The sequence below is a fragment of the Odocoileus virginianus genome, chromosome 6, assembly GCF_023699985.2.
Source record: "Odocoileus virginianus isolate 20LAN1187 ecotype Illinois chromosome 6, Ovbor_1.2, whole genome shotgun sequence".
NCBI lineage: Eukaryota > Metazoa > Chordata > Mammalia > Artiodactyla > Cervidae > Odocoileus > Odocoileus virginianus.
This window is the reverse complement of record NC_069679.1, coordinates 24,017,027-24,042,872: the sequence shown is the minus strand read 5'-3', so window position 1 is coordinate 24,042,872 and position 25,846 is coordinate 24,017,027. Positions and strand designations below refer to the sequence as shown.

The 25,846-nt window shown below is 40.8% G+C and overlaps 1 long non-coding RNA gene across 1 annotated transcript; it reads right to left on the bottom strand.

Annotated features, from left to right (window-relative positions):
- Window positions 1-742: 742 nt before the first annotated feature.
- LOC139035492 (uncharacterized) lies at window positions 743-25,383 on the bottom strand. Its single transcript, XR_011488075.1, has 3 exons — window positions 24,953-25,383; window positions 17,624-17,780; window positions 743-971 (listed from the first exon to the last, which is right to left on the bottom strand). It is a non-coding gene; the product is annotated as an uncharacterized lncRNA (long non-coding RNA).
- Between the last annotated feature and the right edge of the window lie 463 nt (window positions 25,384-25,846).

Genomic DNA, 25,846 nt, shown 5'->3' with positions numbered 1-25,846 from the left:
CAGTTAGTTTCTCAGCACAGAGGATGTTAAAGAAGAGGCTCATAACCATGTATCCTGGATGCTGTTCAAGGGCATCCCATTTGGTGGGAAAGGTCATCTCCCTGTGACTCTGTGGCTTCTGATTTAGACAAAGCTGGACTTTACCTCCTCTAAACCAGTTGGTCAGTGTGGTTTGTCATCTTGTGTATTTCTCATTGGCAACAAGTGCCGAGGTTTTCACTGCAAGTATCTCAGAACCAGCTGCTGCCATGAAAACTTTCAGGAACACGCTCGATTTTGTGTTCTTTCTTTCAAAGCGTTCTTTGTAAAAAAAAGAAAAACAAAAACAGGGTGGGGGGCAGGGTGGGGGGGAAACTTTCCAGCCTTGTTCTGCAAGCACCTTATTGGATGGCCACAGATAGTATGAGATCTTCATCTCTAACAAACAAGAACACAGCATCCACAAGGGCAGATGCGACCAAAGAGTCTGCCTTATCCTCCTTCAAGGCCCAACTTGCAACTAAAATGAAAACTTGTTAAGTCGTGCTTGACTCTTTTGTGACCCCATGGACTGTAGCCCACCTGGGTCCTCTCTCCATGGGATTTCCCAGGCAAGAATACTGGAGTGAGTTACCATTTCCTTCTCCAGGGGACCTTCCTGACCCAGAAATTGAACCCGCACCTCATGCATTAAAGGTGGATTCTTTACCACGGAACCACCAGGGAAGCCCAAAATGAAAACTCGAGGCTCTGCAAATGTTTTGTAAGTCGCCATCAGTGAATTGGGTAAATACAGAAAAGGAGTGATGAGAAAAGAAGAAATATTTATAAGAGAAGGCGGCTGTCCTTCAGGGAGCTGAAAGGTCTCCTTAATCTGCCTCCGACATCTGCACACACCCTTCCTCCTCCATCTCCCAGCCCACTGCCAGTTAGCCGAGGCCCAGTCACCTGCTGTAGATATCTGAATGCAGGTTCCATGCTGCGCAGCTGCCCTAGAAGAAAAGAAAGCAGAGGAAATCAGTGATCACCTTCTAGCAGACCCCAAGTTGACCTCTTATTACCTTCTGCAAATCCCAATTCTAGCAAGCATCTTCGATATCCTCATAGTTTGTCCTTTGCCTTTTTGCTTCCCCCAGCTGCTTTCCAAGCTCCCAGACAAAAGGAAATGGTTTCTGTACCCTGTCTAGATTTGCCCCTCCCTCTCTCTCTTTTTTTTTTTTCAAAACCACTGATCTCCGAGAAGCCTGCCAGGGAATCTCACCCACTTAGTTCACTCCCTGACCCCGCCTCTCACAGTTTGTAAACAGCCAGTATGCCAGTGTGATCTCATTTATATATTTCCTTATAGGCACAGCAAAGTCATTTTTAGAGATACCTGTAAGATTTCCTAACATGTAAGGTTTCCTCAACAAAAATCCTCCTCGATTTTTCAGTCCACAGACATTTGACAGTGTGATATTGGGATTGCAAACATCACAGCCCAAGGTGTTCCCCAAGAGCGCTCCTTCCAGTGCTGCGTGCAGAGGAGGCGTGGCCGGTGGGGGCTCTCTGGGCCAAGAGAGATCTGATTTTTTACAGTGGTTCCTTCCTCCCAAGACGTTTGTGCGAACTCTGCCCCAGTCACATGCCGTCAGCAGAACTAACGGGGCAGGATTAGGCTAAAGAAGCATTCAGCTGGTCACACAAAATAGCTGAAGCAACCTCAGCTCTTCCACAACAATTCTGCTTCCAGAGACTGTCTAGCCTGCCCATTCACCCAGAGAGGGGAAGTGGCTTATCCAACCCCTCCCTGTTAATGAGGGGCAGAGCTAGGGCAGGAACTCACATTTCCCAATTTGGGCATGACTTATCTTGCGCAGGGAGCTAAAACGTGGCTAAGATAGGTCATTGCGTCAGCAGGAAGCCATTGTAACATGTTTAGAACTGGAATCGACTTGGTAAATTACATGTCTGACATTGACTCTGTGAACCTGTTTTCTCATCTGTGAGGTGGGATGGTAACACTTCCCTTACAGCTTCTGTACAGGAGGAAAACGACAGGCAAATGGTCTGTGCTTCTTGACATCCACCATATAAAGATTTCCATGACTTTTGTAGTCCTTTACCAGGTTCTGACATTAATTTCAGGTTTAACGTCACCCCAAAACATACTCAAATTTGCCTCAAATATTTGAAATGCGAAGCTTTAGCTAACTCTACACCCAACATCAAAGTACTTTCTAAGGTGATTTTTTTTTTTTTTTAAGATTTTTGTCTAGATTATCTGTGCTAGAGTTAAAGTTAGAGAAAATTTTCTAAAGTGTTTTGTGGCTCTTAACTGCTGTTGGAAACATCTGGGGCCTGTTTTTCAGCTTTGAGGAAGATATCGCCTTGTAATTTTACATCTTATGGGACATCAGACACGTTGGCATGCTGGCTGGAAGTAATGCACATGAAAAACCAATTCTGATTGAATGATGGAAACTTCCCCCTGAGAATCTCTTCACATTCCAAATACTCTCATAGAGCATAAAGGTCCTGGCAGTATTGAGAGGGGATGGTGGGAAGAGAGAAATAGAGAAAGAGAGAGAAAAAAAAAAACTGTGCTTTGTTGATAGGATGTGGGAAATAGTGGGAGTCAGAGGTATGGTCATCATCCTTTGGGTGGGGAGGATTGGCCCAGAGCCTAGCCTGGGTTTGAGATGTTCCCACTGGTTCCCAGGCTGAGTGGGGAGCCAGAAAGGCAGGAGGTGTGGAGGAGATAAGGCCCTCCTAATGACCTGGTATGCCATCAGGCAAGGTCAAGGGGGCAAGTCTGCTCCCCTCCCCTCCCCCAAGGAGCACACAGCATGAGCTCGTGTCCCCAAGCTGTTGCCTGTCCTTTTGTGACTTCCTCTTCAAAGCTGCCTTGATGCTCTTCATAACCTGATTTCAGTTCTAAAAAACATGTTGTGGAGGAGGAAACACCCAGAGGGATCTGCCCCAACCCTCCCTCCCCACTCCAGATGGTTCATATTGCAAGAGTTTACATTTCTGGGTTTTCAGATATGTTTATGTTCTGCCTTGAAAAGCTACTGTGTCTCATATCTCCTCTCTGCTGGGCCCTTCAGAAACACCCTGCTGTTCCCTCAAGAGGACCTCTATTTTTGCACCCTCAAGGATAGGGTTATTTACTTTGCCCCAACATCCTACATACATTATCTCTTTTTAATCCTGACCCTAAGAAATAGGTACTATTATTCTAATTTTAAAGATGGAAAACAGAGACATTGGAGAGATTACTCTCTTGGTACAAAGTAGGATTCGCAACAGTTTTGTCTCCATAATGGTGCCCGTTCTATAATAATTTCTTCCAAAATTGATTACTCAATTAAGAGAAAATTTCTAAGATTTTTATTTTATATTGGAGTATACTTGATTAATAATGTTATGTTAGTTTCAGATGTACAGCAAAGTGATTCATTATACATATACATGTATATATTCTTCTTTTTTGAATTCTTTTCTCATTTAGGCTATTACCAAATATTGAGCAGAGTTCCCCATGCTATACAGTAGGTCCCTGTTGGTAATCTATTTTAGTTATAGTAGTGTCTATATGTCAATCCCAAACTCCCAATTTATCCCTCTTTGCCACCTTTCCCCTTCAGGAACCATAAGTTTGTTTTCTTATTCTGTGAGTCTCTTTCTGTTTTGTAAGTTCATTTGTATCATATTTTTTAGATTCTACATATAAGCAATATCATATAATATTTGTCTTTGTCTGACTTACTTAGTATGATAATCTCTAGGTCCATGCATGTTGCTGCAAATGGCATTCTTTTTATGGCTGAGTAATATTCTTTGTATTGATATGTACCACATCTTTATCCATACATCTGTGGATGGACATTTAAGTTGCTTCCATGTCTTGGCTATTGTAAACAGTGCTACAATGAACATTGGAGTGCCTGTATCTTTCGACCCTTAGCTTTCTCTGGAAACATGCCCAGGAATGAGATTACTGGATCATATGATAGCTCTATTTTTAGTTTTTTAAGGAAACTCCATGCTATTCTCCATAGTGGCTGTACCAGTTTATGTTCCCACCAACAGTGTAGGAGGGTTCCATTTTCTCCACACCCTCTCCAGCATTTATTGTTGTAGGATTTTTGATGATGGCCATTCTTACTGGTGTGAGGTGATATCTCACTATAGTTTTGATTTGCATTTCTCTAGTAATTAGTGATGTGGGACATCTTTTCAGGTGCCTCTTGGTAATCTGTATGTCTTTGGGGAAATGTCTATTTAGGTCTTCTGCCCATTTTATTATTGAGTTGTTTCTTATTGAGTCACATGAGCTGTTTGTAAATTTTGGAGCTTGATCTCTTGTCAGTCTCATCATTTGCAAATATTTTCTCCCATGCTGTGGGTTGTCTTTCTGTTCTGTTTATGGTTTCTGTTGCTGTGCAAAAACTTTTGAGTTTAATTAGGTACCATGTATTCATTTTTGGTTTTATTTTCATTATTCTGGGATACGGATCTAAAAAGATAATGCTGAGGTTTATGTCAAACAGTGTTCTGCCTGTGTTTTTCTCTAATTTTATAGCATGAGGTCTTACATTTAGGTCTTTAATCCATTTATTAAAAGGACTGTCTTTACTATATAGACTTGCCTCCTTTGTCATAGATTAATTGACCATAGGTGCATGGATTTATCTCTGGGCTTTCTATCCCATTCCATTGATCTATATTTCTGATTTTATGCCAGTACCATACTGTTTTGATGACTGTAATTGTAGTCTGAAGTCAGGGAGCCTGATTCTTCTAGCTCCATTTTTCTTTCTCAAGATTGTTTTCACTATTTGGGGTCTTTTGTGTCTCAAAAGGAATTTTCACTTTCTGGCTTAAGAAAAATTGATGCCATGGATTTATCTTTAAAGCAATGCAATAACATTCTTGGCTGCCTATCCAAAAATTGTCATCTTCCTTCTTCCTAATATAGCCCCAACTTTTTTTTTTTTTTTAATTCTACATAGCCAATATATCTTAGGGAAACCACCTCCACTTTCAAGTTCAGGTTGAGACATACTGGTATAAGAATAATCCCATGCTTCTTGTGAGTAATTGTTTCAGAAATGAGCATGGGACCCAATTCTTGCCAGTAAGACATGAGGAGAAATTTGATGGGGTCTTCTGAAAACTTGTTCTCACTTTTAAGCAAAAGACAGAAATAGTGTTTCTCTCTCTCTCCCACTTAACGTGAACAAGGAAGCAAGCAGCCAGTCTCCACTGGCAGCCACCCAGCCATAAGCAGAGGAGCTTAGGATGAAGCCAGCATGGGGACTGTCACAGAAGAGAGATGAGAGTAATAAGACATCACTCAATGGTATCACTGAAGTACGTATAAACCAACCCTGAAGGCAACCTTCCACCTCTGGACTTTCTGCTTATTAAGCAAATACATTTTTACATAACATTATCAGATTTGATTTAGGCTGTCTGTTCTTCACAGCTGAAATCATCTTTAGCTGGTGCTGGGATCTGTCACATCTCCAGCATTCACATAACTGTGCACTTCTCATTCGTATCTTGAATGATGGTTGAGAGACCCTCATACGACACTCAATCAACCAATAAAAGTCAGACTTTGGACGTGGCAAGTTGTGTGTGACCCTTTAAAGATGGGGCAAATTTTTGTGATTGGGTGGCCACTGAGAGAGGAAGTCAGTTTTCCCTTCTTTTGAGACTAGGCTGGCCATGTAGCCTCTTCTGACTAACCCAATGCAGTGGAAGTGACATTGGATAACTTCTGAGACTGGGCCTTAAAAGATTTGCAGCTTCCATCATGCCATTTGAAACACTTCTTCTTAGAACCCAGCAACCCTGTAAGATATCCACCTATCCTATGACATTCTTGCTGTGAAGAAGCCCAAACTAGCTATAAGAGAAAGAGATAGACAGGCAGATAGACCCTGTGGAGTAGACTGAGGCATCAGACATAATATGATAGAACTTTCTTGAATGCAGTCAGATGAACCCCAGCAGACTCCATAGAGAGCTAAGCATCACTGAACTGAGCCCTATCCAAATTAGTGACTAACAAATAAAACAATTGTTATTTTAAGCTACCAAGTTTTTGTTGGCTTGTTGTACAGCCATAGATAACTGAAACAGGAAAATATAAAAACTCTTTTTTTCACAAGCTTCCGAAACAGAAACAAAAAGTTTTCTGCTGAACCCTTATCTGTCTAGATACTTCATTAGTCAGTATGCTCCATTCCACCCCTGCCTCAGCTAATCCTGGATTTAAGAATCTATGACCACAGAGTAAGATAGACATACATAGCAGGTGAAAGGACAGTGTTGTTTTACTTCTGCTCACCTCTACCACGATCAGATCTTGGGTTCTCATCAAAGGTTTTGAAAGACTAAAGAAAATATGTGGGAGAGTGGTATGCACCCAAGGGGAGCCCACTTGCTTCATTTCGTGAGCATTCTCCATCTACACACACACACATACATCCCCCTAAGTGCAAGCTCTGGCCAGTTTCTAGTCTCCATGCATGGACTGGCAGGATAGCAATTATTAAAGCATTTGTCTCATAAAAAGTCAGTAGAATTGGAATTAACCACCAGTTTCTTTTTAAGCTAAACCGACATTTTGAGCTAAATTTATTTTAACTAGGGATTTATGACAGGAAAGGAATAGTTCTAATTAAATAAGTATTAGCCTCAAACAGTGTGAATAATGACTCGTTGGAAGTTTCCCAGTCCCCTAATAGCTAATTAACAGCTCATAACTGGGTTTCCTTTGTGTCCCAAAGCAAGTGTGAAAAGGAGGCCTTGACTGACTAATGAGATAGGCTCACACCAGATTAAAAATGAAAATTGGCTTTACAGACTCCAGACCTGCAACTTCACTCCACGTGAAAAGAAAGGATTATTTTTAAGGCATCCTGAGCAGCTGCGGGAACAGCGGAAGGCGCTGAGCAGTCACACCCTTGGGGTGGAGTCTCTCGCAGCCCTCAGCACAGAGGACCCAATGGCCCGCTGAGAGGGAAATGGCGTCCCCATGGTGGTGCCGTCTCGGGGTTTAAGAGAGGAAGCCAAATAGCTTCGCAGAAGCCAGTTCATCCTTGGTCATGTTTGTACTTCAGATAAATATTAAGGTGGGTAGACAGCAAATTAGAAGCCAGTAAATACCAATTTCCACCTCTGCAAATCCATATGAGAAACTCTCATTCCTTTGTCAGAGCTGAAGACCAGCTCTTCACTATTACAGAGGAGCTTGGCTCTCCTGAGATGGTAAGCCTGTACCGTGGCCACCTCTCACAAAACAGTTACTGGAAAGTGTTCTTGAATAGGCAGTCAGGGACTCTGGGAAAAGGCTGTGTGTATTTTCAGGAGCCCCTCTGCTGGGGATGACCACACCCCTTTTTTATGGCTGATAGCTGTGGTCATGCTGGCTAAGCCCAAGGCAAGTCCTTGTTTTGACCACCACCATCCAATACTAAAATAGTACATAGAACCAATATTTACTCGCTCAATAGAATTATTCCATTCAGCGCATGGGAGTTGTTTTGTCATGATGAAGCAGTGGTGGGGAGGGGCTCCCCTATTACCACGAATACAGAGTAGCAAGCTCACTCTCCCCTTGCCCCATTTGAACTGAGAACATGACCTCAGTGTGGGCCAGTGTGGACCCTCAGTTAAAAGGGTACTGATCTGGGGTCACCACAGAGCAGTTGGGAATCTTCATCGCTTGGTTGAGCCACAAGCAGTAGATTAAATGTAGAGGGTGGAGGAGAAACAACTTCCTTTCTGAGTTTATAAATAAAATATATGACCCACCCTAGTCAGGAAATGGGATGTTTTCTATTAGTCAAATAGACTGTCACTGTTCAAAATACTTATGACCATATTGAATTGAGTTGAATTTTAGTTTGATTATTTTTAAAAGGCATTGAAGGCTCTCATATTTTCAGTTCTTCATAACAAACTTAATCAAAAAGTGAATAAGAGCTTTTTAATAAAGTGACCAGAAGATTGGAAAGCCAGTTTTACCAAGTTAATTTGAATGTATTATGCCTATTCTGCATCCCTAGGATTACAGGTTAGGAAGAAGATTCCTAACCTTTCTGTAGTTCAGTATCTTGAGTTCCTCCCGCCCTGCCACCATCTTACCATGGTGAGGATAGAACCACCGCAAGGTTGCTCAGCATTTTCCTACTTTCCTAAGGACGTCACCTCCAATGTGTGTTCCTCACTTCCATCCACTCAGATCAAAAAATTAATCAGAAACTAAGAGCCATCAAACCTTATACCTAACAACAGAAAAACCAAGTCCATGTCCAAAAATATGTATGGGGTATACCTGGTCTTTATCTACTCCTTTTAAGGCTTAATGCCAACCGATTTGATTTATTACCAAGAAAGGGGGTAACTCTCAAGGGATGCCGCAGATGTACTAGGTATCAGTTAATTAACACTCTCTCAGGGCGAACAGAAGTACTCTTCTAGGCTGGAAAGAATCTCTCTCTTTTTTTTTTTTCAAAACTGTGACTTGGCACTGACAGTTCAAAATTGTCAACAGTAACTTGGGGGATGGGAATGTGTCTTTAGTTATTTTAATCGGCAGCATGAACTGAACACACTTTCACTGCAGAGATGTCTGTGTAAGCTTCTATCAGAAGATTAGGAATAATGATCATGTCTACCATCAATTAATTGATTGGATTAAGAAGTTAGGACCAGCACAGAAACCACTATAAAGGATATAGGTAAGCACATAAAAAGTAATATTATGTTAATGTTGTGAATGTATGAAATAAGTGACTAAAGGATGGCCACCTTTTAAACTTCAGTTAAACTTCTCAAGGTTGAGGACATTTAAACCAGTGTATTGGAGGGAGTGGTGGATGAGGATCAATAGCAGAGAGATGAGCGAATAGATCGTGTGCAAGGTCTGGCCCAAAAATATGATAGAGCAAGAATATTTAAGAAGTTGATGGTTTTATAGAACAAGAAACAAAAAAAAATTGTAGAATTTAAAGTTATAAAAGTAATGAAGAGAACAAAAATCAATGTCATCTGTATCAAAAATTGGAAAAGGCATGGGAAGAGGGGAAATAGTGAGAATGACCTAAATCCTCACCTTTTACAGAAAGAGAATGATGTATGTTATCTAAAATAAAGAAATCAAGGCACAAAACCATTAGCACCTTATTTAGTCTCAGAGATAACCCTCAGGAGAGCTAAAGTTATAAATCAATAAAAGGAGAACAAGGAAAAGGAAGGAGTTTAATAAGAATTGATTATTATTTTAAATTTGCTGTACTGATTGATGTTTTACTGTATGTATGTATTACCTGGATGATTTATAATGGACAGTGGAAATTCCTGATGTTCCAGGCACCTTGAAAACTGCACTGTGTGTTTTACCATCTCTGTGATGGCTTCCTTGGATGCTAGATATGGCTTGGGGAAAACAATAACTTCTTCAAAATTCAGGACTTACTAAGAAAAAGAGGAGATTCAGGTGTTTTTTACATCTCATTAATGCTAAACAAGTCCCAGTGTAGGGTGCCTCATGGCTGATGGTGTGTGTATATATATATATGTGTGTGTGTGTATGTATGTATGTATGTATGTATGTATGTATGTGTTTTTGGCTGTGTTGAGTCTTCATACACATATACTTCTCTAGTTGTGGCGATTGAAATCTACTCTCTAGTTGCAATGCACAGTCTCATTGCAGTGGCTTCTCTTGTTGCGTTGCACAAGCTTAGTTGCTCTATAGCGTGAAATCTTCCTGAACCAGGGGTTGAACTTGTGTCCCCTGCATTGGCAGATGGATTCTCAACCACTGAACCACCAGAGAAGTTCCCTCATAGTATGTCTTGAAGCCTTCACTCTTTTTCCCTTTTTAAGCACTCTTGGTTGTGGTCAAATAGTGAAAGTCAGCATTTTCATATGCAGAAAAATCAGCATTTCTGGGGGACTTGGAAATAATACCATTCTGATATCCTTTGTCCTGATTGTTAAAACATGAATTCCAAAGGGAAACAGAATTTTTCATTTTCAAGATCTATAAAGAATGGATCTGTTGTTCGATGACAGAATTCTAGTATCTAAGAGTTGACTTTAAGAATCATCTGATCTAGTTCCCTTATTTTGAAAGTGAGCAAACTGGCTCTCAAGGGACCCTGAGACTTGCTCAGGGGCATGAACCAATTAGGAAACCTACTTCTTTCTGGGGGCCTTTGATGCCAACAGTTCTCCCCCAAAGGTCTTTTTCCCCAGTGAAACCCTGGGAAGAAAGTTCTTAAGAACAAGAAATTACCTTCACCACAGTAAAGCAGTGAATCATGTACCAAGATTTCTCTCCCACCCATCACTTATGCACTTCATCTTAAAGCTTCATTTTTATTCTATGAAGGCAAAACAGCCTTTAAGCGTTGGATATTCTTAAGTCAGTCAGTGTGGGAAGGGGGAGGTGAAAAAGAAGCTCTCTGAGGATAATCGCAATGAGAACAAAAGCTTTTCCAAATTATGCAATACCTTCTAATTATGCTATAAAATTGCTCTTCAACTGGAGATGTCAATGGAGAGCACTGCAGTTTTTAAATAGTTCTGTTCTTGATGGGGACTCACGAACATTTGAGGTGTTCATGTGTGCACATACTTATTGAGGCAAAGCACAGAGCTATAAGCATTCATCCAGAGCTCTGGTATCCTTTCCTTCATAATAAAAAAGAGAAGAAAAAGGGGGAAATCTACCTAAGTGTACATGCAAGCATTGCCCTTCTGGAGGGATTCTTGAAGGAAAAGAACTGGAGCTCTCAGTTCAAGGTATCTGAAGACTTTCTGGGCTTCATGAAGCTGTGTGGTTTGAGTTGAACTGTTCTAAGCTATCTTCTCACCTGCAGACGAAACCAGCTGGGGAACAAGAGATTGAGTATGTTCCTAAAGAGAACAGAAAAGAATGCTAGAACCCAAGGGATTGAAGTATGAGAAAGTGCAGAGTATTGCTGTTATCTGTGTAGTTCTCTGAGCACTGTGCTCAACATTTTTGGAGGTACAAAAAAGCAAAGACTTTTATTATCTGTGGAATTGAGACGGTCAATGATTCTAGCTGCTGCATCCTGCTGTTGTTCAGTTGCTAAGTCGTGTCTGACTCTGCAACTTCGTGGACAAGAGCATGCCAAGCTCCTCTGTCCTCTGTTGTCTCCCAGAGTTTGCTCAAATTCATGTCCATTGAGTCGGTGATGCTAACCCTCTCATCCTCTGCTGTTCCCTTCTCCTTTCGCCTTCATTCTTCCCCAGCATCAGGGTCCTTTCCAATGAGTCAGCTCTTCGTATCAGATGCCTGGAGTATTGGAGCTTCAGCAGCAGTTCTCCCAATAAATATTCAGAGTTGATTTCCTTTAGGATTGACTGATTTGAACTCCTAGCAGCCCAAGGGACTTCTCTTATCATGCCTGTAATAAAGAGTCATGGTTTGCAAAGGTATTATTTTTAAGGGTTGTTCTGAGTTTCAAATTCCTACCTTGACTGATCCCATTTTTCTCTTCCTGGCTGAAAACTTTGGCTGAATTAACAGTTTTTTGCTGTTAGTGTTTTCGTTCTTATATATCCATGGTTCCCAACCTGGCCTCGTATTAGAATCCACTGGGGAATCTTCAAAACAACAACAGGGAATTCCCTGGCAATCCAGTGGTTAAGACATGGGCTTTCACTGCCGTGGGCCTAGGTTCAATCCCTGGTCAGGAACTAAGGTTCCTCAGGCCACACGGTGTGGCCAAAAACAAATAAAACAACAACAAAAAGCAAACCAATTATATCAGAATTTTTAAGTCTAGGCATCAATTTTTAAGAAAAGCTCCTTCAGTGTTTCTGATGTGCAGCCGTGAGGGAGTCCTTGTTATAGATAGTATATCAAGATCATTCTATAGAAGCTTCAGTTTAAACCTATTAATTTGGTCCAAAGTTCTGAATGTGTAAACAGGCCCCATGTGGAACTTAAAACCAAAGGTTCCTATTCAAAGACCTGTAGATGGCAGCAGATGACTCTAAGGTCCATAGAAAATTCCAGAATTCACTTAAAATTTGGGATCATTTTCTGATACAGACAATGCTCTCTGGTTTGTCTGTAGCAAATGCTACCTTTCTACTTCATTCTATGGTTTTCTAAGACAGTCTCTTGTCAAAACATTTTTTACAGATTGACCGCAAGCTCTTCCCATTCACAGTGGCTCCAATTTGCAAACTGGGTGTGTGCTAGCCAGATGTATCTGGTAATGAACCTAAGGCACCCCTTCCCAGAACCTAGGTTTTAGAGCTAGATTGGTGACGTTTTGCATCAAGAAGGGCATAAACTCACGTGATAACAATTTCTGCTTTTAGAAGCATTTCTTTCTCTACCTAGACTCTACAAACTAAATCTGTATGGAGTGCAAGACGGGAGACTCAGAGATCAGGTGAGGACAGAGCTGAGGACAAGGGGCAGCAGCGTGGAATGGTGACCCATGGTGAGGGGCATTCTGGGTAGGAGTGACCATGGAAATGGAGATTTTTAAATCCTTGTACTAGAATCTTTCTTTGGAATATAATTTCATTATATAAATATTTCTTTCTACATACACACATGCAAAAACATACACATGAAATATATATATTCATATAATTTATATAGTTATATGTATTATATAAAATATGTATATATATTCTTGCCTGGAGAATCGCTGTGGACAGAGGAGCCTGGCAGGCTACAGTCCATGGGGTTGCAAAGAGTCAGACACGACTGAGCGACTAAGCACAGCACAGGTATGCATACATACACACACACACACACGCGCGCGTATATAAACTGAGAAAATGGTCAGGGTTCTTGGTCAAATGCAACAGAAACTAATGTTAATTTTAAAAGAAAAACAAAATTTGGGGAAGATACTGGGCACACCAGGGAATTGACAGAAAAGATGAAAACCAGGCTCAGAAAATATACATAAGTCATGTCATCTGCTGTGCTTTTTTTGCTGATGCCACCTGGATCAAGTGCCGCTGGACACTCACTATCACAACTGCTGCTAGACCCTGGATTCTCTGACATATGAACAGCTGTGTGACATCAGGCGTAGGTGTCTTTGCTGAATGCAAGTAAGAGTGGGCAGCATCAGTAGAAATATAACAACAGACTGCAAGTTCTTTGAACCAAAGGAATATACCGTGTCTATCTCTGCATTAAAACATCGCCTGGAACAAAATGATACTCTATAAGTACTTGTAAATTTTAAAAAGGAAAGGAAAGGAATCAGCATGACATGAGATGACATGCAGTGACACAGCATGAAATGCCAGCAACCAAATGTGAGAAGCAGAATGTTATCACAGAATAATTTCTATGAAGAATTTTAGTCCTAACTCAGTTGTTCAGTCGCTAAGTCACATCTCACTCCTTGCAACCCAGTGGACTGCAGCATGCTGGGCTTCGCTGTCCTTCACTATCTTCCAGAGTTAGTTATAGAGTCTTAACTCGCCAGCTTAGGAATTTCACACAATGAATCATCATTTATTTCAACTTGGTGTCAATTTCTCCATGGTAAAAATAAGCATAACAACTATCCTGCCCCTGTCATAGGAGATCAAGACTAGATAAGTGCTTGGAAGGTGGAAGGTGCTGTATTTTATCAGACAGAACTCTATGGGGTGTAAATAATTTCCTTCTAAAAAACACAAATCAGAAGCCTGTTCAAGCAACACCCCACCCAGACTTGCTAATACCAATCTAGAAAGACATTGCTTGTTTCAGTGTAGACGTGGATTGGTTCCTAACTTTATGATGCAATGGGGATTTCTGGGGGAATGTTCTTAGCTACATTGACGTGGGTACCATGAAAGGAGAAGAAGAAATAAGAACTGAGACAGTTTAAAAGAGGTTTTATTTCCCAAGGTATTTGAATAAGTTTAACTCTTTTTATACACACTACAACCCAGGCCTCAATAAGATATCCAGCCTGATAACTTAAATTCTGCAGAAGTCCAGCATTTGTTTAGGGGGAAATGATTTGATGTGCGTAATCAGTATTGAAAGACAGCAAAAGTTATAAACTAGGGCTCCTTGAGGATAGAGAATATTGCTTATAGATGGACATTTTTCATCTCAGTACCTTAAATAATTTATAGCACAGATTAGTATTTAGTAAGTGTTGCCAAATTAACTAATGAATAAAGAATTAATCAGGTGGATATCTATGGTATGGTGTAGTACCATTTCCTTAGCCTGAATGCTAATATATTGTCTAAGTGAGCACATGGAAACTTTAAAAATGGGTCAATAGGTGAAGGATAAATAAGAAAACAAAAATTTAGGGGGCTCCCATCCAGACCCCTTCCCCTACCATCCTCAATCCAGTCTAAAATGCCACTCTTAGTTACCACTGATACTTCTATGCATTAACCCCTCTCTAAGCACCAATTAAAATGAAATAATTTCCCTGTGCATCTCACTCTCCCTGGGTTCTGACCTATTTCCCAGGATTATAAGAGCAGAAGAATGGAGAACATTTGCAGAAAAGAGGAAATTTGTTAGGACATCTTACATTTGTGTAACGCCTTATGCTTTTTTTTCAATAGACTTTATTTTTAGAGCAGTTTTAGGTTCACCCCACAACTGAGAGGAAGGTACAGAAATTTCCCATGTTCCCCTGTCTCCTACACAAGCATAGTCTCCTTCATTAACATCCCCCACCTGAGTGGTACATTCATTATAACTGATGAAACTATGTTGACAAAGCATTGTTTCCCTTGGGAAACCATTGTTTCCTGCAGTTTCCCTTAGGGTTCACTCTTGATGTCATACATTTTATAGCTTTGGACAAATGGATAAGGTTCACAAATGTATGTTTTTCAAAGTATGTTTACTGTGCCAGTCCTCAATAATCCTGAAAACAAGCTTATGAAGTAGGTACAATTTTTATCTACAATGAAACACACAGACCCATGAAGTGACTTATCCACCATGATGAATAGAAAGAATGTGTACAAGGCCACATGTCCCCATAGTGAGGGGTCTTTCAATCCCTATCAGTTATTATCAAACTTTACTGAACACAGTGAAGGGCTCAGGTGAGTCTGCTTCCGTCTCACACCAGACATGAAAGTGCTTAGCGAGGTGCCAATTCTGAGACTCAGGCCAAGAAATGCTACTAACAACAGACTGCACAGAAAATGCTATTTCTGAATTGCTATCCTGGAGAGGGAAGCTAAACAAAATGTAACTTCCCAAGTTGTTTTGTGGGGGTTTTTTAAACTTGGTCAGGTGAGATATTCTGTGCTGCAGAAGGAGCTGGGAGTAGAGGGAGAGAAGGGGGGAGGGAGGAGGTGAGAGCAATAGAGTACAAGAATAGAACATTCTAATTAACAGATAAACAGTGAGAACTGTGCAGGGCTTTTAAGTGAGAGCACCCTTCCTTGAAAAGATATGTAAATTGGGAAATCCAGAGAGAAACAACCATAGATGTTGGTGTCAGATCTAGACTCCATTCTTGTAGGTTGTTTGCATACATCACACTGGGCATGCTGACCACTCAATTAATCTTTGGACCTTAGCTTCTCCTTGACTCAAATGTCATGAAAAAGATGACACAAACAAAGGAGGAAAGAGCTAATGCATGTTAACCAATCCATCAGGAGAGACCAACAACATGGTCATCTCAACTTTCAAGGTGTTGTTAACAGCTTGAGAAAGTAAAGAGGAGAGCATATGAAACAGAACAGCTCAAGCCAGTAAGTAATCGAGTGCTTTGGACTATGGATGGGCCACAGTTCTCCAGAAGGGGGTGCAAAGGGAGACACTGGTGTCTTCACCTGCACCGTAAGTAAGACCCATGTGTCCTGAGAGAAGACCGGAGTTTGTACAGGTAAGAAGAGTTGACAGAGGCTGCTCTACTTTCCAGTAATTGTGATGAATGAACTTGTCCATCCCTACTTCAATGAATTTACCAACTAGTTAACAAAGACTAGGTAATATAGCTCCCACAAAACGGACAAGTGCCATGGATATTTTTGGTAAATTATCCATTGAAAACAAGTGTCTTTGATATTTTTGGTAAATTATCCATTGAAAATAATATTAATGACTTTAGTAGAAATTAACCACAAGAAAGTGACAGGACTGACATTTCCACCTCTCCTGGAGCAAGCTCCTTATCAGCTTCAGGAAAAGGTAATCACAAAGATGATCTTCTCAAATATGTCAGGGTATCAGCAAAGTTTTTAAATTATCAAAAAAGAAAAAGCATTTGAAGCCTAGACTCACATCCACTGTTATTAACAATGAACTGTGTCCCTAAGTCAATATTTTTCCTTGAGATATGTTAATAAATCACAATAAGCATGATATTTTAAAATACTGTTTATTTCCTTTTTATTTCATCTTTTAAAGTTTCCCTCTTTTCTACATAATGTTTTAGAGTAGTTTATAAACTTCAAAGAATCAGTAAATACATATATTGGGAAATATGTTTAAAAAAATGCTCTGCTGGTAGGGATATGCAGTCAGATAAACGGGGATCTCTGGCTGAAGAGTAAACAGCAGAGATTCAAAGGAAGATAAATCAGTAAAAGCTGAAATCAGGGAGTGTTCCATAGAATTTGGAATTGAAGGATGGGGGTACTCAGAGTAGGTGAGTCTAGAAGAAGGAGAAAGGTGTCAACAAAAACATAAAGAAAAGGATATTAGAAAACAGACCTGACATCTGCAGGCTGATAGTGAGGAGAAATAAAAGCATAATAGCTCAGTTTGAGACCCACGTGCCTTATACTAATAGGAAATAAGCAAATCTCCTGGACATTCACTTCTTCCACGCTCATCCTGCCCTGCCTCTCTCAACTCCATCTTTCCATGATCTAAGCTACCTTCTCTGAAGATGGCCTCAGAAGCATATCTTCATCTCCAAGCTGACTTTTCCAGGAAACTGTTGGCTGTCTCCTCAGATCTCCACAGCTCCTCAGATTCCACAAGTCCAAATGTGTCATCGGCTTGAGAGATTGTCCACCCATAGCCATCATTAAGTATCCTACTTCTTTGCACTTACAGGAAGTAGAGAGATCAGTTGACCTAGTATCTATTTATTGTTCTCAAAATCACATTTTATATCTTTTTAAAGCACTAAGAGCAATTATTCATTCAATAAACACTTATTTAGCACCACTGCCAGGCCCTGATCAGGAAACATCAGTGGGAAAAAACACACAATGATCCCTGACATAGAGGAGCAAGGACATCAAAATTTAAGAAAATCAATAAATAGGGCTTCCCTGGTGGCTCAGGTAAAGAATCTGCCTGCCAGTGCAGGAGACAGATTTGATCCCTGATCTGGTAAGATCCCACATGGCATGGAGCAACTAAGCCCATGCACTATAACTACTGAGCCTGTGCTTTAGAGCCTGGGACCCCAACTACTGAAACCTGCGTGCCCTAGAGCCTCTGCTCTATAACAGAAGAAGCCACCACAATGAGAAGCCTGTGCTCCACAACACGGAGTAGCCCCCACTTGTCACAATTCCAAGCAGCAACAAAGACCCAGCACAGCCAAAAATAAATAAATAAAAAAAATTACCCCCCCCAAAAAATCGATAAACCTACAGATAAAATGAAATGCTAAGTCCACCAGTGACTGACCTTTGAGAAAGATCTGAGATCTTTAGCAGCAACATTCATCACTCTACAGAAGCAATATGCTGGTTTTTTGAAATCAGCCAGATCTGGAATCAAATCTCATCTCTGTCACTAACACGTTTGTCCTCTTAGGCGAGTTACCTAAAATGTGCTTCCTCACCTGTAAAGTAGGCATAAAAACGTGAAATTGAGATGTAGGTTTCTAAGAAATTAAATCTGTGTCTTACACATAGTTGGTGTTCAATAAATGTTAGTTTCTTTTTCATTGATAAATATGCCCGTGTTGGCTTCACTAAGAAATCGTATTTACCAATGACAAGTAAAGAAGTCATACTGAAAGGATAATTTTGGAGGAGAGAGCTGAGGGGAAAAACGCCTATCCAACCACTGCTGCCTCCTCTATGGAAGCTTCTCAATGTCCGTGTCAGAGTTTATTTTTCCTGGACCCACTCTATTGTTTATAGACCACATTGACTTTTACCATGGTCATTTCTGAATCTCTGTTTCTGCATTCATTGAAGGCAGTGTCTTGTCATGCTTCCCATCCCCATCAGCATCTAATTTGGTGCCAACCACAGATACAGGCCTTTCTGAATTCAGGTAGCAGCTGAACACTTCAGTGAAATATCTTGCTCATTGTGTCCTAGCAAGTCATTCTATACGACTAGTGCAACAAATTACAGAATAGGTTCTACAGGAGCCAGCTCAGGCCCTCATAATAAAATACTAAACATGGCCTTTCCTCTGTGCATGTGGAGAGCTCTCTTGCTCTTATAAAGACACCAGTCTTCTGGGATTAGGGCCCCACCCATATGACCTCATTTGACCTATCCCCTTAAAAGCCCTATTTCCAATTACACCAACATAGGGGTTCAGGTTTCAACATATGAACTGGGTGGTGGGAGGGAAAGGGAAGAGGGTACACACCTGGTCCAAACATGTCCCTAGGTTTATTTTTCTCTACAAGCAGAAATGTTAATTAAAGAAAGAGGGAGATTCATTGTCCCTCATCTCATGAAACTCACATCTATCTCCTCTATCAAGACTGAAAATAGGGTTACAAATGAAGAGAAAGGCATGAAATAGAAGAGCCCTGATTCCACCAGTGTGTAAATTATGTCAATAGGATGGATAAAACATTAATCAGGAAGTTAGGAGTCCAAAATTAAATGCCAGTCTCAAGCAATGCATCTAACCTCTCTTACCTAATTTTCCATTCTATTTATAAAATGAAGTTAAAACATCCTGCTGCCAAAAAAAAAAAAATGATTTTGTGATTCAAATATAAACAAGGCAATATTTTCCATTTTTTAAAATAATCTCTTTTCCCCTTATTAACATCTTCACAGTCACTGCCTTTGAAAATATATTTGGTCTTGGCTATTTTTACATTGTATAGTGCTTGGGCTAAATTCACTCCCCAAACATAGGCAGTCCTTTGTGTTACTTTCTCTCCTTCACAAGGCCTAGTATCTGATTAGAAATTCTTGTTCCATAGCAAGATAAAAATTTTTGCGTTTCTGATTTCCTGGCAGAGGAACTTAAAAAAAAAAAAAGAAAACAAAAACTGCTCGCCTGTGTCTTCTCTTCTATTTGAACCTCATCTGCTTGAAAATTTCTCTTTCTGGGCCTTCCCCTCCACAAAAGCACAAATGCACAGGCAGCATTTTCTTTTTCTTTTTTTTAAAACAAAACAGCTATGGTCCAGCCTCTTTAACACAGTTCAACATGGTACTCCATTCTAGTCCCTGTATATAATTTGAGTCAACTTCACAACTAGCCAAGGTCAGAAAGACAGTGAGACAGAGTCCTATTCACCAAGTATTCCTCCTCTCTGTGTACCTTTTGGGTACATTGTAAAATTATGGTTCCTTGTCCTTTTGAAATTAGACTTAGCCATGAAACTGGTTCTAGTCAATGAAAGAAAATAACTTATGCCACTCCAGTTCAGTTCAGTTGCTCAGTCATGTCCGACTCTTTGCGACCCCATGAACCACAGCACGCCAGGCCTCCCTGTTCCTATCTTTTTGTCTTTTCATACTGTACATGGGGTTCTCAAGGCAAGAATACTGAAGTGGTTTGCCATTCCTGGGTTCATCATTTATTTGGTTGTGAGACTGTCCAGAGCATTCTTCCCCTCTACCTTCATGACCAGCAGTGTTCCAGGTAGTAACTTTGTCAGAAAGGATCAGGAGCAATGAGGTAGAGAGAGAGTCTCCTCATCTCCCCAAAACCTCCTTCACCAACCCAGGTTGGACATGTAGCATGTGAGAAATAAACTTGTATTGTGTAAAACACCAATATTTTGGGGTTCTTTATTCCTGAACAAAAACTAGTCTGTCCTACTGGGAAAGACAGCTACTATTGTTTCTGCCCCTCCCCCACATTCTTACAATCTCCTGAGAGATACAGTCTGTCCACCTTGGACACACAGTTGTTGAAGTGTACACAACTCAATTTTACAAAAGAAAATACACACTCTCAAGTTCAGGTGAAACACATATATTCATATAACTCAGCTTTCTGGACACAAATTTAAAGTGTTGAAAGGTTCTGATCTTGGGTGGCCTTGGCCTGCAGCAGCTTGAAGCAGGGTTTCAGTTCCAGAGACCGAAGTCAGATCTCAGTGGTGAGAGTGCTGAATCCAAGCCACTAGGCCATTGGCAGGTGACAAGGCCTTGGCACTTCTGTTTGCAAACATATGAAACAAGTAAAGTGTTTATTAGGAAGAAAAGAGTACGGGACATGAGGATAGACTCGTGGGAAGACAGAGATGCACCCCTGTGGTCGTTTCTCACTTATATGGGGCATTTCTTCCAGGTTTTCTTTGGCTAATCACCTTGCTTTGCCCAGTTCTGAGTCCATATTGGTTTATCTCAGGATCCTCCCATGAGTGCATATGCATCTCTCAGCCAAGTTGAATTCTAGCAAAGAAGCCTATGGGTAGACTTGACATCACTCCCTTCTTGACCTCCAAAGAGCTTTACAGTCCAGAAGGTCTCCTTGACTTTGAGAATGAGAAATATGTGGTCTTTATCTTTTATCTGAGTAGGTCTTAGCCTACTCAGAAGTGAATGAGAAGAGTGAAAACGTTGGCTTAAAACTCAACATTCAGAAAACTACGATCATCTGGTCCCATCACTTAATGGCAAACAGATGGGGAAACAATGGAAACAGTGAGAGATTTATTTGGGGGGGAGGGTTCCAAAATCACTGCAGATGGTGATTGCAGCCATGAAATTAAAAGACACTTGCTCCTTGGAAGAAAAGTGATGACCAACCTAGACAACATATTAAAAAGCAGAGACTATCTTGCCAACAAAGGTCCGTCTAGTTAAAGTCTTGATTTTTCCAGTGGTCATGTATGTATGTGAGAGTTGGACTATAAAGAAAGCTGAGTACTGAAGAATTGATGCTTCTGATCTGTGGTGTTGGAGAAGACTCTTGAAAGTCCCTTGGATTGCAAGATCCAACCTGTCAATCCTAAAGAAAATCAGTCCTGAATATTCATTGGAAGGACTGACTGATGTTGAAGCTGAAACTCCAATACTTTGGCCACCTGATGCAAAGAACTGACTCATTTGAAAAGACCCTGATGCTGGGAAAGATTGAAGGCAGGAGGAGAAGGGGATGACAGAGGATGAGATGGCTAGATGGTATCACTGACTGAAAGGACATGAGTTTGAGCAAGCTTCGGGAGTTGGTGATGGACAGGGAAGCCTGGCGTGCTGCAGTCCATGGGGTCGCAAAGAGTAGGAAATGACTAACTGAACTAATCTGAGGGCTTCGCCTCTCCTATTATCCTCCTATTATGGAGTTTCTGTCCACTGTGTAAGAAATTCTATAGGATGGTATTTTGGACTTCCCTTTTGGGAATTTGAAACAATATGGATATTAGTGACTGGGGGAATAAATTGGTATCCTCTTTAACAAATTAAAGTTCAAAAGTTTGGTAAAAATCAATAATAAATTAAAACCAGGTTTATCTCTTTTATCAGAAGTTGCTAAGATGGATGTTTTCAATATTTTGTGTGTGAGCTTTCTTTTTTTAGAATAGATGAATTCCTTGTCTTTAATATTATTATCATTTTTTTGCCACTCCATCTGCTCAGCCTGGAGCCATCTATCTCCTGCCTCAGTTCCGTAATTTGAGAGCTCTTATTCTAGGCCTGCTCTGTTTGACATGGAAGTCACATGTATTGAGCACCAGAATGTACGTAGTTAGTGCAACTGAGGAACCAAATTTTAAAATGTAATCTCATTTAATTAATTCAACATTTAAATTAGTATAAAATATCTCAAATACTGCTGATTTTGAGTATGTGTTGAAAGGGTAGTATTTTAGATATAGTGAGCTAAGTAAAATAGATGAATAAAAAATAGTATTACCTATTTCTTCTTACCTTGTAAAATGTGGCTACTAGACTAGAAAAGTTAAACTTATATATGTGGCTCATGTTATATTTCTTTGGAATGGAGCTAGTCTAGAACCTAATGGCTCAGGATTACAAATCTTTATTCAGATTCTGCTTCTGTCTCCCATGCAGAATGGTGCCATCAACTCCATTTAGTTTCTAGAGGAGTAAGCTTTTCCTCCATAGCCCTAGAAACCCACAGTTACAAGGAGGGTTTCCCCTGATTTGCTAGGTCCTGAGGAAGTCCTCCCTAGGAATCCTACTGTGTGACTCTCGTCTCTGAAGCCAGTTCTCAGTCCTGCTGACATACTTTCTCCAGTTCGTGCTCCATGGAGTGCTGCATTCTGGTTTCCTGTTTCCCTGTTATGTCCTTTTTTCAGCACCCTCCACCCAGATCATCCTGCACAGACATTATTTGCATTTGCATGCTGACTCAGTCTGAGACATCTCCCTTACCTCCTTAGACAAGAAATTACTGAAGACCCCTATATTTATTTACCTGTGAATCCTGGGCTTCTTGCATAATGGGGGAGGGGGGCAGGGTTTGAGAAGGGGAAGAGTGCCTGTCATTTCACCATCAGGTTTTAGGAAATGAGTGCATTTATTCTCATCTTCGTAAGAGGTTTGACTTAGTCTAATGTTTTCCTTGAATGAGGTCTGAAGAAAAGAGGTTTCTCCTGGATACATTTCCCATTAGAATGGCCAGTAGAGAGTTCAGAGTCGGACAACAAAGTTCTGTTGGGCATCCTAACTTACCAAGGGCATCACTCAGCATCTATCCACAGATCTCTCCTGAAGCTTTCACAGTCTGTTGCTCTTCTTGGTGAAAGTTTGCAGAATCTTAAATGGTTTAAAGCTAGGTCTTTAGAGCAAGCTTATAGAATCTGCCAGAGCCTGGACTCCTTTCCTTACTCTCTTTTGCGTCATTTATTTATCTGGGTTTTGGTGTTTGATTTCCTTTCAGAGCTGCCCCTCTGAATGTCACATAGCTGACCCAGTCTTACATTCTTCAAAGACAAGTAAGAGGTTCCCCTTTGATAGCCCATCACCCAAAGGCCCACTGGATCTGGTTATCATTTTTGGAACCTGCAAAGATCAAACAATTCTTCTGTAGTTGCTCAGACAGACACAGAAAAACTCCACCCCCCTCTCCCTAACCTAACTTCCTGACCCCAAAACCCAGAGTCAGATCACTGAGCCAATAGCTTCACATTTGGGGTTTTGAGAACTACACAAAGCTAGGTTGCAAGAAAGTGGCTTCCAGATAAGGGTAGAGAGGATACAGGAGGGGGCCTGCAAGTCTCCTCACTTTTAATCTGATGCTTCTTTTAATCTGCTTGCTGCTTTGCATATGTTTTCAGTTTGAATTCCTTCTCAATCCAACTCTTAAGGTTAATTAGTTTCAGGGATTAAAATGAAGGAGTCATCTATTTTATGAATTAGTCAGCAGGCAAGACCTACCTACACCCAGGTGCATCATCTCTGTTCCAAACTGGGGGTCCCAGAATACAGAAACTGACCCCAGGTAGAGACTCAGATCCAAACAGGTTACACTGGGCTTTGGACCAAATATAATGTTGAATAGGAATAAAGAAGTGGATGAAGACTTTTGTGCGGAGAGATGACACCAAACTTCTGACCTCAGCTCGCTGCTCTGACTTCATACTACTTAAACCTCAAGGCTTAGAGGCCAGAGTTTACTCAGTATGCTGTGTGTGGACTGAGGGGCTGGCCTGCCTGGGTTTTGATCACTGCATAAAAATGCAAGTTTCACTCATATCAAAAGGCCTTTGCTTTTCTGCAGAGGACAGAAGGAACAGAGGTCACAGAACAATGAGATTTTTCCACATGTCCAAGAGTGTTCAGTGTTTTTGCCACTCATATGCTCTGATCTTAGAGTCCAGAGCACACCGTCTACCCACCCTATCTCCCATTCAGGAGCCATTGATATCAGAAATGCCCCACTAAGTAATTTGGCTTAAGGGTAAGAAAATCCTTGGAAGGGGTGACACATCAAAGCTCATTAATTATCTACAAGACAGATGATTCTATAATATCTTCTCTACCATCCTGTAAATGCATTTTTATCAAACCCTTTCTAAGAGTTATTTTGAGAGAAGAAAGAAGTTTCAGGTGCCTGGGAAAGTATTTTAGAAAAAGAATATCCCGTTACATCTCTGCCTGGGGCCAGCTCTGGGCAGAGATGGGAATTGGAGGGGCGGGGAGTAGGGAGTGAGGACAGAGGGGTGGGGATGAGTCTGGTTCTGGTTCCTCTTTCTTGTCCAAGGGCCCTTCACATCAGCTAGCTCATGGCTGGAGCGTTGAAGGGAGGGTTATCTTTGTCACCTGAAGGGGAAGGAGGTGTGGTTTTATTTTAACTTCAGCTTCCTTTGCTACTCGGGTGCTGCTCTCATAAGTGTTAGCTTGCTCTGCTTGTCAGAGCTGAGTATTTGCTACCCGAGCCCATGTGTTTCAGCAGAGAGGGGAAAAAAACTATCCCTTTGAAGGGAAGGTTGGGTGAAAGAGAAAGCCACATTAAACAACCAGCCCCGTGTTAAATTTGGACTTGCTCCTATTTGTAAAAGGTTTAAAAATACCCTGGGGCCCTTTTCTGCTTTTGCACATTTTTTTTTAAAATTCAGCAGCCTACCCCATTTCCAAGCAGCCCGGCATAAAGGCACTTCCTTTGACTCTCTCATACCTCCTGAGAGATTTGATACCAATTCTCTCTGAAGGTCTCAGGGGCCCTAGAAATGCCTGTTAGAAGCTGAAATATTCTGGCCCCAGCTTGGGAAGAAGGTATGTGTTCAAACAGGACAAACAGTAAAGAAGTATCCACCTGCTCCACCCACCTGACACCCGCCCCAATCCGACCAACCTAAACCCACACTGGAGGGGTGTGTCTCGAAGTGCTTACTCAAAGATCAGTTGATTTAATTGTTGTTGTGAGAGAGTTGTGGAGGGCACTCCTTTGATGTGGGATGGTGCTTCACAAAGTCAGGAAAGTGTCTTGATTTGTCTTTGCCTTGTTATGGAGTCATGGGGCTCTGTGTCAGAAATAAAATCCTTTCTATATTCTATAAGAACCAGTTCTTAATTACTGCACTCAAAATGAAAAAACAAATGGGAACAGACATCAGTAGAGCCTGAGTTAAATGTAATAGGGTGTAACCATAGAGGGAAAACTGAACAGTTGCAAAAACAAAAACAAAAAAAACCCAATGAGGAAGCTGTCTGGGCACTGACATGGAACAATTACCAAGAGATATTATTAAGTTATAAAAAGTAAGGAACAGATTGATGATAGTCTGCTACCACTCTAAAACAATCTCCTTTTTTACACACATAGATTATCTGAGATCCATGAAAGAAGATAGATTCTATATTATTTCCCAGAGCTTCTAGAATGTTCAAGCTCCCAGATTCCCTGAGGGACGCATCTGTTGAGTGCTTACTGTATGCCAGGCACTGTCTCAAACAAGATCCAGATATATTCAGCACTATAAAGATAAGCACTCAGCTACCACAATCAGTAACTCGTTGTTTCTCTTATTTCAACTCTGACCCCAGCCACCGTTGAACTACCTCCCCTGTACCCGCCAAAACATACATACTTGGGATTATTCTGAAGGAAATCACAGACATCATATCATTTTATCCATAAAAAGCTTATAAAATATAATTAAGTTTTTAAATGTAACCACAATAAGTGTTACACCTCCCCAAATTAATAGTAATTCTTTAAAATCATCAAACATCCAGACCATGTTCACACTCACAAGATGACCGGGAAAATTTGAACACTAACTGC